The sequence below is a fragment of the Pseudophryne corroboree genome, chromosome 7 (assembly GCF_028390025.1).
Source record: "Pseudophryne corroboree isolate aPseCor3 chromosome 7, aPseCor3.hap2, whole genome shotgun sequence".
In the NCBI taxonomy this organism is placed as follows: domain Eukaryota; kingdom Metazoa; phylum Chordata; class Amphibia; order Anura; family Myobatrachidae; genus Pseudophryne; species Pseudophryne corroboree.
The window spans coordinates 10,005,744-10,021,888 of record NC_086450.1 but is presented as its reverse complement, the minus strand read 5'-3'; the positions used below and the strand labels follow the sequence as shown (position 1 = coordinate 10,021,888).

Genomic DNA, 16,145 nt, shown 5'->3' with positions numbered 1-16,145 from the left:
CCTTAGTGAGAAGGGCAAATTTGGGACATAGAGGTAAGCATCCCTGATGTCCCGGGACACTATATAGTCCCCTTCTTCCTGGTTCGTTATCACTGCTCTGAGTGACTTCATCTTAATTTGAACCTTTGTAAGTGTTCAAAAAAAATTTTTTAGAATAAGTCTCACCTAGCCTTCTGGCTTCAGTACCACAATATAGTGTGGAATAATACCCCTTTTCTGTAGTAGGAGGGGTAATTTAATTATCACCTGCTGGGAATACAGCTTGTGAATTTTTTCCCATACTACCTCCTTGTCGGAGGGAGACTTGGTAAAGCAGACTTCAGGAGCCTGCGAAGGGGAAACGTCTCGACATTCCCATCTGTACCCCCGGGATACTACTTGTAGGATCCAGGGGTCCTGTACGGTCTCAGCGCCATGCTGAGAACTTGTCAGACGCGGTGGAACGCTTCTGTTCCTGGGAATGGGCTGCCTGCTGCAGTCTTCTTCCCTTTCCTCTATCCCTGGGCAGATATGATCTTATAGGGACGAGAGGACTGAGGCTGAAAAGACGGTGTCTTTTTTCTGCAGAGATGTGACTTAGGGTAAAAACCGGTGGATTTTCCAGCAGTTGCCGTGACCACCAGGTCCGATGGACCGACCCCAAACAAGTCCTCTTCCTTTATACGGCCATACTGTGCCGTTTGGAATCTGCATCACCTGACCACTGTCGTGTCCATAACATCTTCTGGCAGTTATGGACATCGCGTTTATTCATGATGCCAGAGTGCAAATATCCCTCTGTGCATCTCGCATATATAGAAATGCTCTATAGTCAATAAAATACTGTCCCTGTCAAGGGTATCAATATTTTTAGTCAGGGAATCCGACCAAGCCACCCTAGCTCTGCACATCCAGGCTTAGGCGATCGCTGGCCGCAGTATAACACCAGTATGTGTGTAAATACTTTTTATTATATTTTCCAGCCTTGTCAGCTGGTCCTTGAGGACGGCCCTATCTATAGACGGTACCGCCACTTGTTTTGATAAGCGTGTGAGCGCCTTATCCACCTTAAGGGGTGTTTCCCAACGCGCCCTAACTTCTGGCGGGAAAGGGTATACCGCCCATAATTTTCTATCGGGGGGAACCCACGCATCATCACACACTTTATTTAATTTATCTGATTCAGGAAAAACTATGGTAGTTTTTTCACATCCCACATAATACCCTCTTTTGTGGTACTTGTAGTATCAGAAATACGTAACACCTCCTTCATTGCCTTTAACGTGTGGCCCTAATAAGGAATACGTTTGTTTATTCACCGTCGACACTGGATTCAGTGTCCCTGTCTGTGTCTGTGTCGACCGACTAAAGTAAACGGGCGTTTTAAAACCCTTGACGGTGTTTTTGAGACGTCTGGACCGTACTAATTGTTTGTCGGCCGTCTCATGTCGTCAACCGACTTTGCAGTGTGTTGACATTATCACGTAATTTCCTAAATAAGCCATCCATTCCGGTGTCGACTCCCTAGAGAGTGACATCACCATTACAGGCAATTGCTCCGCCTCCTCACCAACATCGTCCTCCTACCTGTCGACACACACGTACCGACACACAGCACACACACAGGGAATGCTCTGATAGAGGACAGGACCCACTAGCCCTTTGGAGAGACAGAGGGAGAGTTTGCCAGCACACACCAAAAACGCTATAATTATATAGGGACAACCTTATATAAGTGTTTTCCCTTATAGCATCTTAATATATATATATAAGCATATCGCCAAATTAGTGCCCCCCCTCTCTGTTTTAACCCTGTTTCTGTAGTGCAGTGCAGGGGAGAGCCTGGGAGCCTTCCCTCCAGCCTTTCTGTGAGGGAAAATGGCGCTGTGTGCTGAGGAGATAGGCCCCGCCCCTTTTTCGGCGGCCTCGTCTCCCGCTCTTAACGGATTCTGGCAGGGGTTAAATATCTCCATATAGCCTCCGGAGGCTATATGTGAGGTATTTTTAGCCAAAAAAAGTATTCATTTGCCTCCCAGGGCGCCCCCCTCCCAGCGCCCTGCACCCTCAGTGACTGCCGTGTGAAGTGTGCTGAGAGGAAAATGGCGCACAGCTGCAGTGCTGTGCGCTACCTTTAGAAGACTGAGGAGTCTTCTGCCGCCGATTCTGGACCTCTTCTTACTTCAGCATCTGCAAGGGGGCCGGCGGCGTGGCTCCGGTGACCATCCAGGCTGTACCTGTGATCGTCCCTCTGGAGCTGATGTCCAGTAGCCAAGAAGCCAATCCATCCTGCACGCAGGTGAGTTCACTTCTTCTCCCCTAAGTCCCTCGTTGCAGTGATCCTGTTGCCAGCAGGACTCACTGTAAAATAAAAAACCTAAGCTAAACTTTCCTAAGCAGCTCTTTAGGAGAGCCACCTAGATTGCACCCTTCTCGGCCGGGCACAAAAATCTAACTGGCTTGGAGGAGGGTCATAGGGGGAGGAGCCAGTGCACACCACCTGATCCTAAAGCTTTACTTTTTGTGCCCTGTCTCCTGCGGAGCCGCTATTCCCCATGGTCCTTTCAGGAACCCCAGCATCCACTAGGACGATAGAGAAATGTCGATAGACTAAACATATTAATAAATAGTCGCTTGTGACTGATTTTTATAGTAAATCCTGTAAAATATTTTGTTTTTCATTTGTTTTATTTTCTGTCTCCATTCGTACCTTGCAATCTCTTCCATCTGCCGCTCAGGGTGACGGCTTATCATGTGCTTTTCTCTTACTTACACTATCTTACACCATACTCCTTACATGGCGCCTAGCCCTCGGTTTGAGGCACCCAGATGATTATATCAGTGTCATGTCCATTGACGCAGAAATGTTATATACCTTGTACTTGTCCTATATTGTCTTGTACTGTAAGTCACTGTTCTTGCCTTGTTCATTTGTGTATGTACTTTATTAGGCGCTGCGGAACCCTTGTGGCGCCAAATAAAGGATAATAATAATTATTACTGGATAGGTGTATCGCTGGGTACACACTGAGGATAGGTGTATCGCTGGGGACACACTGAGGATAGGTGTATCGCTGGGTACACACTGAGGATAGGTGTATTGCTGGGTACACACTGAGGATAGGTGTATCGCTGGGTACACACTGAGGATAGGTGTATCGCTGGGTACACACTGAGGATAGGTGTATCGCTGGGTACACACTGAGGATAGGTGTATCGCTGGGTACACACTGAGGATAGGTGTATCGCTGGGTACACACTGAGGATAGGTGTATCGCTGGGTACACACTGAGGATAGGTGTATCGCTGGGTACACACTGAGGATAGGTGTATCGCTGGGTACACACTGAGGATAGGTGTATCGCTGGGTACACACTGAGGATAGGTGTATCGCTGGGTACACACTGAGGATAGGTGTATCGCTGGGTACACACTGAGGATAGGTGTATCGCTGGGTACACACTGAGGATAGGTGTATCGCTGGGTACACACTGAGGATAGGTGTATCGCTGGGTACACACTGAGGATAGGTGTATCGCTGGGTACACACTGAGGATAGGTGTATCGCTGGGTACACACTGAGGATAGGCGTATCGCTGGTTACACACTGAGGATAGGTGTATCGCTGGGTACACACTGAGGATAGGTGTATCGCTGGGTACACACTGAGGATAGGTGTATCGCTGGGTACACACTGAGGATAGGTGTATCGCTGGGTACACACTGAAGATAAATGTATCGCTGGGTACACACTGAGGATAAATGTATCGCTGGGTACACACTGAGGATAAATGTATCGCTGGGTACACACTGAGGATAGGTGTATTGCTGGGTACACACTGAGGATAAATGTATTGCTGGGTACACACTGAGGATAGGTGTATTGCTGGGTACACACTGAGGATAGGTGTATCGCTGGGTACACACTGAGGATAGGTGTATCGCTGGGTACACACTGAGGATAGGTGTATTGCTGGGTACACACTGAGGATAAATGTATTGCTGGGTACACACTGAGGATAGGTGTATCGCTGGGTACACACTGAGGATAGGTGTATCGCTGGGTACACACTGAGGATAAATGTATTGCTGGGTACACACTGAGGATAGGTGTATCGCTGGGTACACACTGAGGATAGGTGTATCGCTGGGTACACACTGAGGATAGGTGTATTGCTGGGTACACACTGAAGATAGGTGTATTAGCTGGGTACACACTGAGGATAGGTGTATCGCTGGGTACACACTGAGGATAGGTGTATCGCTGGGGACACACTGAGGATAAATGTATTGCTGGGTACACACTGAGGATAGGTGTATTGCTGGGTACACACTGAGGATAGGTGTATCGCTGGGTACACACTGAGGATAGGTGTATTGCTGGGTACACACTGAGGATAGGTGTATCGCTGGGTACACACTGAGGATAGGTGTATCGCTGGGTACACACTGAGGATAAATGTATCGCTGGGTACACACTGAGGATAGGTGTATCGCTGGGTACACACTGAGGATAGGTGTATCGCTGGGTACACACTGAGGATAAATGTATCGCTGGGTACACACTGAGGATAGGTGTATCGCTGGGTACACACTGAGGATAGGTGTATCGCTGGGTACACACTGAGGATAAATGTATCGCTGGGTACACACTGAGGATAGGTGTATCGCTGGGTACACACTGAGGATAGGTGTATTGCTGGGTACACACTGAGGATAGGTGTATCGCTGGGTACACACTGAGGATAGGTGTATCGCTGGGTACACACTGAGGATAGGTGTATCGCTGGGTACACACTGAGGATAGGTGTATCGCTGGGTACACACTGAGGATAGGTGTATTGCTGGGTACACACTGAGGATAGGTGTATTGCTGGGTACACACTGAGGATAGGTGTATCGCTGGGTACACACTGAGGATAGGTGTATCGCTGGGTACACACTGAGGATAGGTGTATTGCTGGGTACACACTGAGGATAGGTGTATCGCTGGGTACACACTGAGGATAGGTGTATCGCTGGGTACACACTGAGGATAGGTGTATCGCTGGGTACACACTGAGGATAGGTGTATCGCTGGGTACACACTGAGGATAGGTGTATCGCTGGGTACACACTGAGGATAGGTGTATCGCTGGGTACACACTGAGGATAGGTGTATCGCTGGGTACACACTGAGGATAGGTGTATCGCTGGGTACACACTGAGGATAGGTGTATTGCTGGGTACACACTGAGGATAGGTGTATCGCTGGGTACACACTGAGGATAGGTGTATTGCTGGGTACACACTGAGGATAGGTGTATCGCTGGGTACACACTGAGGATAGGTGTATCGCTGGGTACACACTGAGGATAGGTGTATCGCTGGGTACACACTGAGGATAGGTGTATCGCTGGGTACACACTGAGGATAGGTGTATTGCTGGGTACACACTGAGGATAGGTGTATTGCTGGGTACACACTGAGGATAGGTGTATCGCTGGGTACACACTGAGGATAGGTGTATTGCTGGGTACACACTGAGGATAGGTGTATCGCTGGGTACACACTGAGGATAGGTGTATCGCTGGGTACACACTGAGGATAGGCGTATCGCTGGGTACACACTGAGGATAGGTGTATCGCTGGGTACACACTGAGGATAGGTGTATCGCTGGGTACACACTGGCAGTACCCACCTTATGACAACACATCTGTGCCTGTTAATAGGACTGGAATACAAAAGTTCTACAAAAGACTTAGGGATAGATGATGTAACTCGGTAGTCTATAAGTATTTGCTACACATAAATGCAATCACTGTGCCAAATGTCAATTCGTTAGTGCAGTGGTTCACAAACCTCAAGGCACGCTAGCAGTCCAGGTTTTAAGGATATCCATGCTTAACCACAGGTGACTTATACCCCTTTCAGACACAGCCAAAAAATCTGTGAATTTGCCGGGGCCGGGGGTTACACCTGGGTTGCAGCTGTGTATTTGCCGGGGCGTATGTCTGATAGAGGTATTAATTAGTGCCTCAGCCAGTTTATTACATCTGTGCACAAGCATGGATATCCTTGAAACCTGGACTGTTAGGGTGCCCTCGGGACAGAGCTTCGGAAACCCTGCGCTAGTGTATTACTGTAACTCGTAGTCAATGGTCCGAAACAAAATTAATGCTTAAAAAAAAATACATATAAAGTGTTTAGTAATGCGTCAGGTATTTGGACGGCATTAGCGGGGTTAAGACTTTGGTTAAATCACCAAAGAGTCCGAGTAAACATGAGGATTCTGGAGAGAACAAGCGCACTCCCCACCCAATACTGGAAACCAGACATTTGCTGCAAAAACCTTTCCAATAGCATATTCCGGTGTTTATTCTGCAGCAATTCCCATGTGCAGCAACGCTGAGTGCAACCGCCGGCGGTGAAGCAGTTACCGGCATGATGCATGCAGTCAGACAGAGCAGATCTCCAGGGAGGCGATCTGTCACTGCAGACAGAGGTGCATGGAGACAGAAGACCATCCTTCCACCGCGCAGCAGCCCTTCAATGTGATTCTGCACTTTTCCTCTACGATGAGATCATCAGCAGAGAGTTAACCTTTAAACGGCTGCACAGCATACATGTTACACTGACAGGACAAAGGGAACGTTGTGTCTGCTGCCTGACGCTCACCTGCCAAGTATACACATCCGCCAGCCGCTGGCGCAGCGTCATACAGGGCACCGACAATACAAACAATCTCTAAATCTGCAGATATGTATATATATATATATATATATATATATATATATATATATATATATATACACATATATATATATTTCTGTTGTGTCTATTACACTGCATGTCTATATATATATATATATATATATATATATATAATATATATATATATATCTGTATCTATCTCTCTCTCTCTATATTGTCATAGGGATGCATTTGGTGGAGAAGTACACAGAGCAGGCTATGCATCACATCTGATTGGCATAATGCCATGTATACATGGATGATGACTACATACATGGATAATGACTACATACCTGTGCAGGCATGTCTGTGCAGCAAGCCAGCCACAGCCCAGGGGCATGGTCACACTGTTACTCCCTCCATCCCCAGCACTTTGCCATGGATGTCCTATTCATTCTGCTCTGCTTCCCTGTTTACACTCTGCCAACCTGGTCCTGCAATCTTCTCTGTCCCCTGTGCAACAAGGGAGCTAAAAATAGTTCCACACAGCCTGAAGGTTACTTTCCATTCTCAAGATGTGTGTACAGGGATATCCACACCCAGCTCTGTCATTGCTCACTGTATACTATTTTATTAGATAGATAGATAGATAGATAGATAGATAGATAGATAGATAGATAGATAGATAGATAGATAGATAGATAGATAGATAGATTAACAGTGCCTACCCGTCACTGCAGAGAGATTATTAATTTTATTCAATTATACATTTTTTTTTTCCATTTAATTGTGTTTATAGTTCACTCGTCTGCCCTACTATCTCCTGGCTATTTGTATGAGTAATATGTATTTTAGCAATGGACTACCGTTGAAAGATAAACACACGTGTCTTAACGAAAGTGCGAGGATGTCGCAATATGAACATCATTACATAGAAACAAAGGGGGTCATTCTGACCTGATTGCACGCTGCCGATCATCGCAGCGATCAGGTCAGAAGTGCACATGTGCCGGCGCATGCCAATCAGCCGACGGCTGTCGTAGCCCAGCGATGGCCTCGGACTAATTGAAAGGCATAGGTGGTCACTGGGCGTGAGGGGGCGGCACGGCGGCGTTTGCCCACTGCTTTGTGGTCACGTGAGGGGGTCGGGCCGCAGCGGCTGCATGGCATCACAGCGATGAGTAGCTCCCGGCCAGCACACAGGAGCTGCGCTATTAGCGAGTTACTCTTCAAGTACAAATGCATAGCCGCTGTGCAATACTTTTGTACTTGTGCAGGAGGGGGGGGGCGGCCTGACATGCGGGGCGGGATAGCCCAGTGCTGGGCGTCCCCCCGCATGTCAGTGTGGATGATCGTAGCTGTGATAAATTTAGCACAGCTACAATCAGGTCTGAATCACCGCCATAGGAACATAGAATTTGACGGCAGGTAAGAACCACTTGGCCCATCTAGGGTGCCCCCCCCCCCCCCCTTTTTTTTTTATATATTTTTATCTCAAACCTTATTTGGATATCCTTATGTCTATTCCATGCATGTTTATATTGCTCTATTGACTTAGGGGGCCCGCACACGGTGCTATTGTCGCATGCTAATTGAACTTTTTAGTTCAAATAGCATTGCATCTAGTTCAAATAGCACCGTGTGTATTGAATACTTACCTACTCTCCCGGAAGCTGCGAGAGGCTCCCGTTTTTTGAGGGTAGCCCCCCGCACCCCCGGAAGAGTAGGGAGGTCTCCCACATCCTACTCAAACCCTAGTGATGCGGGCAGGATGGAGAGATAATCTTCTGTATTCGCGGGTCCGTCGGGTGGAGAAGAGGTTAAAATGACGCAAATCGCTGTCACATCATGTCACAGTCCGGCCCCGCCCCCGAAGACCCCTGCAGCGTCTCCTCTCCGGGCTTCTTCCTAATGTAGACAAGTATGGTGTATTGTCTCTTGCGATGCAGTGCGCGCTCCCGTCTAGGTTATATCTCAAGGCAAAATAGTATGTGCAGGCAGGTATTTTTGCTCGTTACAGTTTGTCGCAGCGATCGGGTCGGAACTGCGCATGCGCCGGTGCCACAGTGCACCGGCGCATGGCAGCTTTCGTTGCCTAGCGATCGCCTCTGAGACAGAGATGCGCACCTGAAATTAGGGTGTGTGGCCTCATGGCTAGGGAGCATGGTCTCGTGGAAAGTGATGCGGTTGGGGCCACGCCCCCATTTTTGCTGCCGTGGGGGCACAACCAGCGCTCTATTAACTGCTGCTAATGGTTCCAGAATAGAATAGATGCAGAGCAGCGGGTGAGAGAGGTCTCCCAACTGCCCCATGGCGGGACACTGCAACTCGCGGGCAGGACAATGGGACAGTCCCAGAATAACGGGACAGAAAATCAGGACACTTGGGAGTTTTGGCATAAGTAGCCTTCTTTCTCTGTGCCTGTGCGACCGTAAGTGTGTGGTGGTAGTGACGCTGTAACAATGTCAGGGCCTTGCAGGCGACAGGGAAGTGGTATGTTTCCTCAGCACACTGCACACCACCACACTGACTAGCGCCCCCTCCCACATACCGGCGTTTGTCTTTGCACACTGCGTTTCTGCACTTCAATAAAATAAAAATATTATAATGTGCCCCATTACCTGTGTGCGGGGGCGGATTGGGATGGAAAACCAGCCCAGTCATTTTTTTAATGGAAGCAGGACTAATGGGGGTGCGGTCTGATGAGGGGGTGTGGTCTGTTGAGGTGGGTGGGATCCCTCCTCATAGGGTCTGAACGTAATTGCGTCCTTCCGTGCATCTTTTGCTGCAGTTGTGTCTGAGACCAGGGGCGGATTGGGAACTAACAGTGGCCCTGTAACATTGTGTAGAAGTGGCCCGACATGGGCAGCACAAGAGGTATAACATAGCTTGTATCCATGGCGGCATCACTGCATGGCATGGTTGCTGTACTGCAGAGATGGAATAACAGAATGAATGGGTACAATGCAGTGTACTGAGGGGTCTATTAATGAAGCAGTGAATAGGGTGGAGAAGTAAGCCAATGGAGAAGTTGCCTATAGCAACCTGTCAACATTGAAGTAACCATTATAATTTGCATACTATATAACTGTATGGAGCAGCTGATTGGTTGCCATGGGCAACTTCTCCACAGGCTCACTTCTCCACTCTTTTCACTGCTTCATGAACAGTGCGGTGAACTGCCTGTCATATGGGGGAGGGGGCACATGACAACACACAAAGCAGGCCCCACAGACACTTCGGCCTACCAGGAATCTTCCTGAAACAATGCAGATGTGTCCGGACTGTTTGTGGGGCTGGCGGCGGTGGCTGCTTGACGTCACACACAGCTGCTGCGGCCAAAAACATGTCCGGTAGCTGCTGGCCTTAGCAGCTAGGCTGGGTAGGCAGGGAGCTACTCGGCAGTTGCGAATGCCTCACTGCTGTGCAATGCTTTTGCATGTCTGGGGGGGAGCGAGCAGGACCCAGCATGTGGGGCAGACTAACCCTGTGCTGGGCGTCCCCCCGCATATCAGATATTTTGATCGTAGATGTGCGTTTTTCTTTTCTAGGGATGAGCGGTTTCAGTTCTCTGAGAACAACCCCCCCCCCCCCCCCCCCCCCCGAACTTTGAGATCCGAGCCCGGATGAGAGTCAGGCCCAATTTTTCGCACCTAACTCAGATCCAAAAATGAGGCAAAACATAATTATCCCGCTGTCGGATCTCGCGGGTTTTGGATTCTATGTATAGTCTTGTTGATCGTCGCCATCGTCACTCCGGACTTGGAGAGTGTACAGTAAGGACGTGTCCCTTCTGTGCTGTATTCTGTGCTGTAATCGGATAGGCAGGTTAGGGAAGGGGGGCAGGAGAGAGCAGAGGGGTTGCAGGAGAGGTGACTGTCAAGATGTTAGGACTCTGCATAGTAGACGCTGCATATAGCATACTGTGGCTGTGTATAGGACCAGGTGTTGTTCGCTGTCTATAAGGGGCTGTGTACTGCCGTACACTACTGCCATATATCATCTGTGTGTGATCCAAAGCCGAAAATATTTGTCTGCTGTATCTGAAAGGGGTCCTTTCAGAGGCTCCGCCTCAGTGTAAAATGTAAATAAAAAATGCTAAAAACAAAAATTATAATTATAAAAAAAAGTATCTATTTTTTTGTTTGCGCTGTACCCCAGTGTACTATACAATTTTTATTTTATTTTCATAAATACTTTTTTCATAAATACTGTAACACTGCCGGTCAGAACGCAGTATATTATTCCCTACTCATAAACGCATTGTTCAACGCTGTCGGTATAGTCAACCGCAGTGTGTAATTATTATATATATATTTCTGATTAATTTGTGCGACACTGTAACTACCGGTATGTGATATAAAAAAATAATTCTACATATTTTTGACTAATTTGAGCGACACTGTAAACGCAGTGTGTGATATAAAAATAATATATATATATTGATTTAAATTAATATTTTGTGCTGTGTCATCCCAGTATACATCTAGGGACTGCAGCTGCTCCGTCCATCTAGGGGTGTTCTGTTAGTCCACCCAAAATAAAAGACATCTTTTTTTCTATATTTTTTGCTTTATCCTCCCAGAATACATCCAGGCGTGCTCCGCCATTTCAGGGTGTGGTGTCCGTAGCTCATATTCTTATGTTATAACTTATTGTCCTATTTTCATAACTATTGTTATCACCACATTGTAATTAATTCAAATTAATTTTATTAATAATAATCTCCTATATATTAGCCCAGATCTGTGACTTTGTGATTCATTTGCTAACCACAGTGCTGGGCGGAGTCAAGTCACAGATCTGCCCTAAGATATAGGAGATATAGGAGAGTAGGAAAATACATGGGAGAGGAGGATATATCGATAATAGCTGAATACTAGGCAAAATAGATATAATTTTAGTGAGTGAGTGCAGGAGATTGTGCGGAGACAGCAGCAGCGCCAGCTGAGCAGGTGAAAGCTCCGTCCAAATCCCGCCCCTCCCCCCGCCAACCATTGGACAGTTGGTGGAAGGCCGCGCTGTGATTGGCCATTCCTGCAGCTAGCAGTGAAATGATTGACACCTGCTGGGTCCCTGCTTACACAGCAAGACGCTGCCAGACACTACGCCGCCAAGCACCTGACACAGATCCACTCCCGGCCTCACCCCCCCCCCCGTCCCCGCTCCCGCTGTATGAAGGACGGCTGAGCACAGATTGAGGCCGCCTCCCACCGCTGCAGCTGCGGCCACCGCTCCTCCCTGAATCCCCTCTCACTGTCAGCCACCGGAGGCGCACCCACTGTCACTGGGCAGCACGCTCCCTCTCATTACCTGCTTCAGACTAGCCACGACCCCGTCTCTGAGCCCCTGCCGCCGTTACCCGGACAGCAGGAGCAGCACCAGCAGCAAGTAAGCAGCAAGCAACTACTGTTGCTCCAGGAGATTGTGTGTGTGCTGTCTGTGGTATAGTACGTGCATGGGGTTTGTGGACAGTGTCTCGTGTGAATGGTTGGCTGCATATACAGTGCCCCTCCCCCACCCACACCACCACCGCACCCGCCCCTCCACCACCCACAGGAACCTCGCACCCGCCCCTACACCACCCACAGAGCCCCTGGACCCCCTCCCCCATCCGCAAAACCCCCGCACCCGCCCCTCCTCCACCTGCGTCGCCTCCTGGCCCCCTACCCCACCCGTGACACCCACACACCCGCCCCTTTACCCTCCGCAGCGCCTCTGAACCTGCACCCCCCTACCTGCCCCTCCACCACCTGCAGCGCCTTTAGACCCTCTACTCCACCCGCCCCTTCCTCACCCAAAGCACCTCCGGAACCCCTCCCCCATCCACCACAGCCCCGCACTTGCCCCTCCCACACACACGTCACGTCCATACCTACCCCACCTGCAGCCCCTCCGGACCCCTTCCCCCATTTGCCGCCCCCACACCCCTGACCCTGTCCCAACCGTAGCACCTCCCCACCCCCTCCCCCATCTGCGCATCCTCACCCCCCCCCCCCCATACGCACCTCCCCCAACCATAGCACCTCCAGGCACCCTCCCCATCCGTGATATCCCCTCACCCGTCCCTCCCCCACCCACAAAACCTCCGCAACCGCCCCTCCCCCACCCACGGCACCCCCTCCCCATCCACGTCTCCCCTGTACCTGCCACTCCCCCAACCACAGCACCTATAAGGGTGACTTATCGTGCGCTGTTCACACCGTCACAACGGACTACAGCCCCTTAACCATCGCACGCCCTTTGTCCATGCAATATTTCACCACTCACTAAATTATGCATGGCGCAAATACTCCATATAATAAAAATGTTTGGGCGTGCAAGGGTTAAGGGGGCGTAGCCCCTACCGACGGTGTGTGAAGAGCGCCCGTAGGGCGCGATGAATCACCTAGTCATTATAAATTAGATACATTTAAATTAAATGAATATAAATAAACTCTCTACACTCATATAGTGAACTTTCTGCATATCGAAGATATCTTGGAGGAAATTTAGAATTTGATTCTAAATAAATAAAATAAAATAAATGTAATTAAAATAATTTTAAATTTAAATAAATTAAATAAATGAAATCTAAAAAAAAATATTTTTATTCTTCTTTGCCCTTATCATCTTTTTGTGAACTGAAATATTGAACCTTGCCTAATGCGTCTTTATTTTATACATTTTTTTAAAATATTTTGCTCTCCCTGTATATACATCAAATGGTTGCTGCTGCCCCGTCCAGCTGCCTTAGTGCAACCTTTTGGCCTAAACTGGTTAAAAACAATATTGTGAGCTGTGAGGTGTTCAGAATAGTCTGAAAATGAGTGGAAATTAATGTTATTGAGGTTAATAATACTGTAGGAACAAAAACACCCCCCAAATTCTGTTATTTCTCTTACGTCCTGGAGGATACTGGGGATCCATTTAGTACCATGGGGTATAGACGGGTCCACTAGGAGCCATGGGCATTTTAAGAATTTGATAGAGTGGGCTGGCCCCTCCCTCTATGCTCCTCCAACCAGACTCAGTTTAGAAAATGTGCCCGGAAGAGCCGGTCACGCTTATGGAAGCTCCTGAAGAGTTTTCTACATTTAAGTTTCTGTTTGTTTTATGCAGGCAGGACAGGATAGCACCAGCCTGCCTTCTTTGTGGGACTTAGGGGGAGAACGGCCCAACCTCTTGAAGGGTTAATGGTCCTGTTCCCTGCTGACAGGACACTAGCTCCTGAGGGAACTATTCGCAAGCCCCACCACAGCGAGCATACATTCCCGCAGCACGCCGCAACCACTAACAGAGCCAGAAGAGTGAAGAGTGGTGAGTACTAAACCGGCATCCCGGTTAGCTGGTCGCCGGCCATTATGGCGGCATGGGGGGACGGAGACGCACAGCTTCTAACCGCGGCGGACTGCGTCTCCAGACTCAGTACACAGTGCAGACGCACAACTTCTGAGGGGGCTAACTGAGTCTCAGTACACTGTACACAGGGGTGGTCTTCAAGTTGACGACTGTCAGGATCCCGGTGCACAGTATACCGGTGCCGGAATCCCGACAGCCGGCATACCAACAGGTATTCTCCCTTGTGGGGTCCACGAGCGCAGCGAGCCCGCAAGGGGCTCATTTGTGCTCGCCACGCTGTCGGTATGCCGGCGGACGGGCTCCCGGCTCCGGTATGCTGGTCGCCGGGAGCCCGGCCGCCGGCATACCATACTACACTCATACACAGTACCCACACTGGCATAAACAGCCTTAAAATGGTTTTCTCTCCATTTTAAGCACCAGATTACCTCAGCCAGTATAAAAAAGCGGGAAGACGGTGCGCCATTGAGGGGGCCGGGCTTCACTGTGAGAGGATCCAGCAACTCACCAACGCCATTTTCCCTCTGCAGTGGACACAGACGCTGACTGACAAGGACGCGCAGCTCCTCCGGAGTGACTCCAGATTACCTCAGCGGTACCAGGGGCTCATAGCAGGGGAGAGCGATTATTAGTGTACTAAATCCCCAATCTGGGTACTTAGTCTGCGACCCGGCTAAGCTTGGCATTAGTGATAAGGTCGCGGTGTGCTGGCTCCATAATATCTCTGTGTTTCCCTGGAAGGGCTCTTTGTGGGTTAATTGTGCTCTTAACCTTTTCCTGTGTGTGTGTGTGAATGTGTGTGTGCTGTCACATTTACAATACGTCAGGCAAAGAGTGTGTTACTTGTACGGCAGAATGTTCCTCTTCCCCAGGGGGCTCACTACTGTGTACTCAGTGTAGTACACCTTCCCAGGCTAGCGGGGCTGAGCCAGCATGGCTGGATTCTATTAAAGGAATGATCTTCAATATTTCTACTAAATTGCCCCCGCAATGAGACAGAGACGCAATACTTAAGACAGTCTGTGGATGAGTTTTTGAATAGAGACTCAGTCCCCAAACCAGCGTCTCAGACCCCTACCATTTGTCTGCAAAAATGTACTCTATCCCATATCCTGCAGTCTGACTCGGATGATCAAGGGTCAGACATGGAGGAGGTGGAGGTGGATTTAGAGAGAGGTCGGGGTGCTGCTATGTCACAGGGAATAGAGGCTCTTATAGAAGCTATCAGAAACGTTCTACAGATTCCTGATAAGATGACAGAGGAGTCTGAGGAATCTTATTTTAATATAAAAGAGAAGTCCTCAGTCACATTTCCTGTATCAAAGGAACTGAATACCCTGTTTAAAGAACTGTGGGTTAATCCTGATAGGAAATTTCAGATCCCTAAAAGGTTACTCTCATCCTTTCCTTTTCCTCCTGAGGATAGGAAAAAATTGGAAAATCCACCGATAGTGGATGCATCAGTATCCAGGCTGTCACGGAAAACAGTGTTGCCTGTCCCTGGTGCAGCCTCCCTGAAAGACACCACTGATCGTAGAATTGAGACCACACTCAAATCCTAGTAAACAACTGCTACTATTGCATGTGCGTGGATCACTAAAGCCATTGCTAAATGGTCAGGTAACCTAATTGAGGGGTTGGATTCCTTATCTAGGGGGGAGATTGTTTTACTCCTGCAACATATACAGGATTCTGCAAACTTTATGGTGGAAGCCATAAAAGATGTAAGTTTGCTTAATGCTCGCACCACTGGTATGGCAGTGTCAGCACGCAGGGGCTTATGACTACGCTAGTAGACTGCGGATGCGGACTCCAGGAAAGGCGTGGAAGGCCTTATTTGGAGATAAACTACACAAATGGATCTCCAAAGCTACTGTGGGTAAGTCCAGGTATCTTCCTTCTGCAGCTCCCCCAGCCAGGAACGCCTACTCACGACCTAACCTACAGTCCTTTCGGACTGCCAAGTTTAAGGGCAAAACCAGAGGTTCTTCTACAGCCACCAGAGGCGCAAGAGGTAAACCACGCAAACCAGCAGCTGCCGGTTCTCAGGAACAGAGCTCTAGCTCTGCTTCCTCAATGCCTTCAGCATGACGGTGGACCGCGATGCCTGGAAGACTGGCAGGTGGGAGCCCGACTAAAGTTTTTCAGTCACATC

General features: G+C 48.9%; 1 protein-coding gene across 1 annotated transcript in view; it reads right to left on the bottom strand.

The window, feature by feature from the left end:
• PLEKHM3 (pleckstrin homology domain containing M3) overlaps positions 1-7,173 on the bottom strand; it is a 340,328-nt gene extending 333,155 nt beyond the window's left edge. The window contains exon 1 of the mRNA XM_063932670.1: positions 7,003-7,173. The gene's annotated coding sequence lies outside the window, so the exon portion shown is untranslated. The remainder of the gene's footprint in view (positions 1-7,002) is intronic.
• Positions 7,174-16,145: the final 8,972 nt, after the last annotated feature.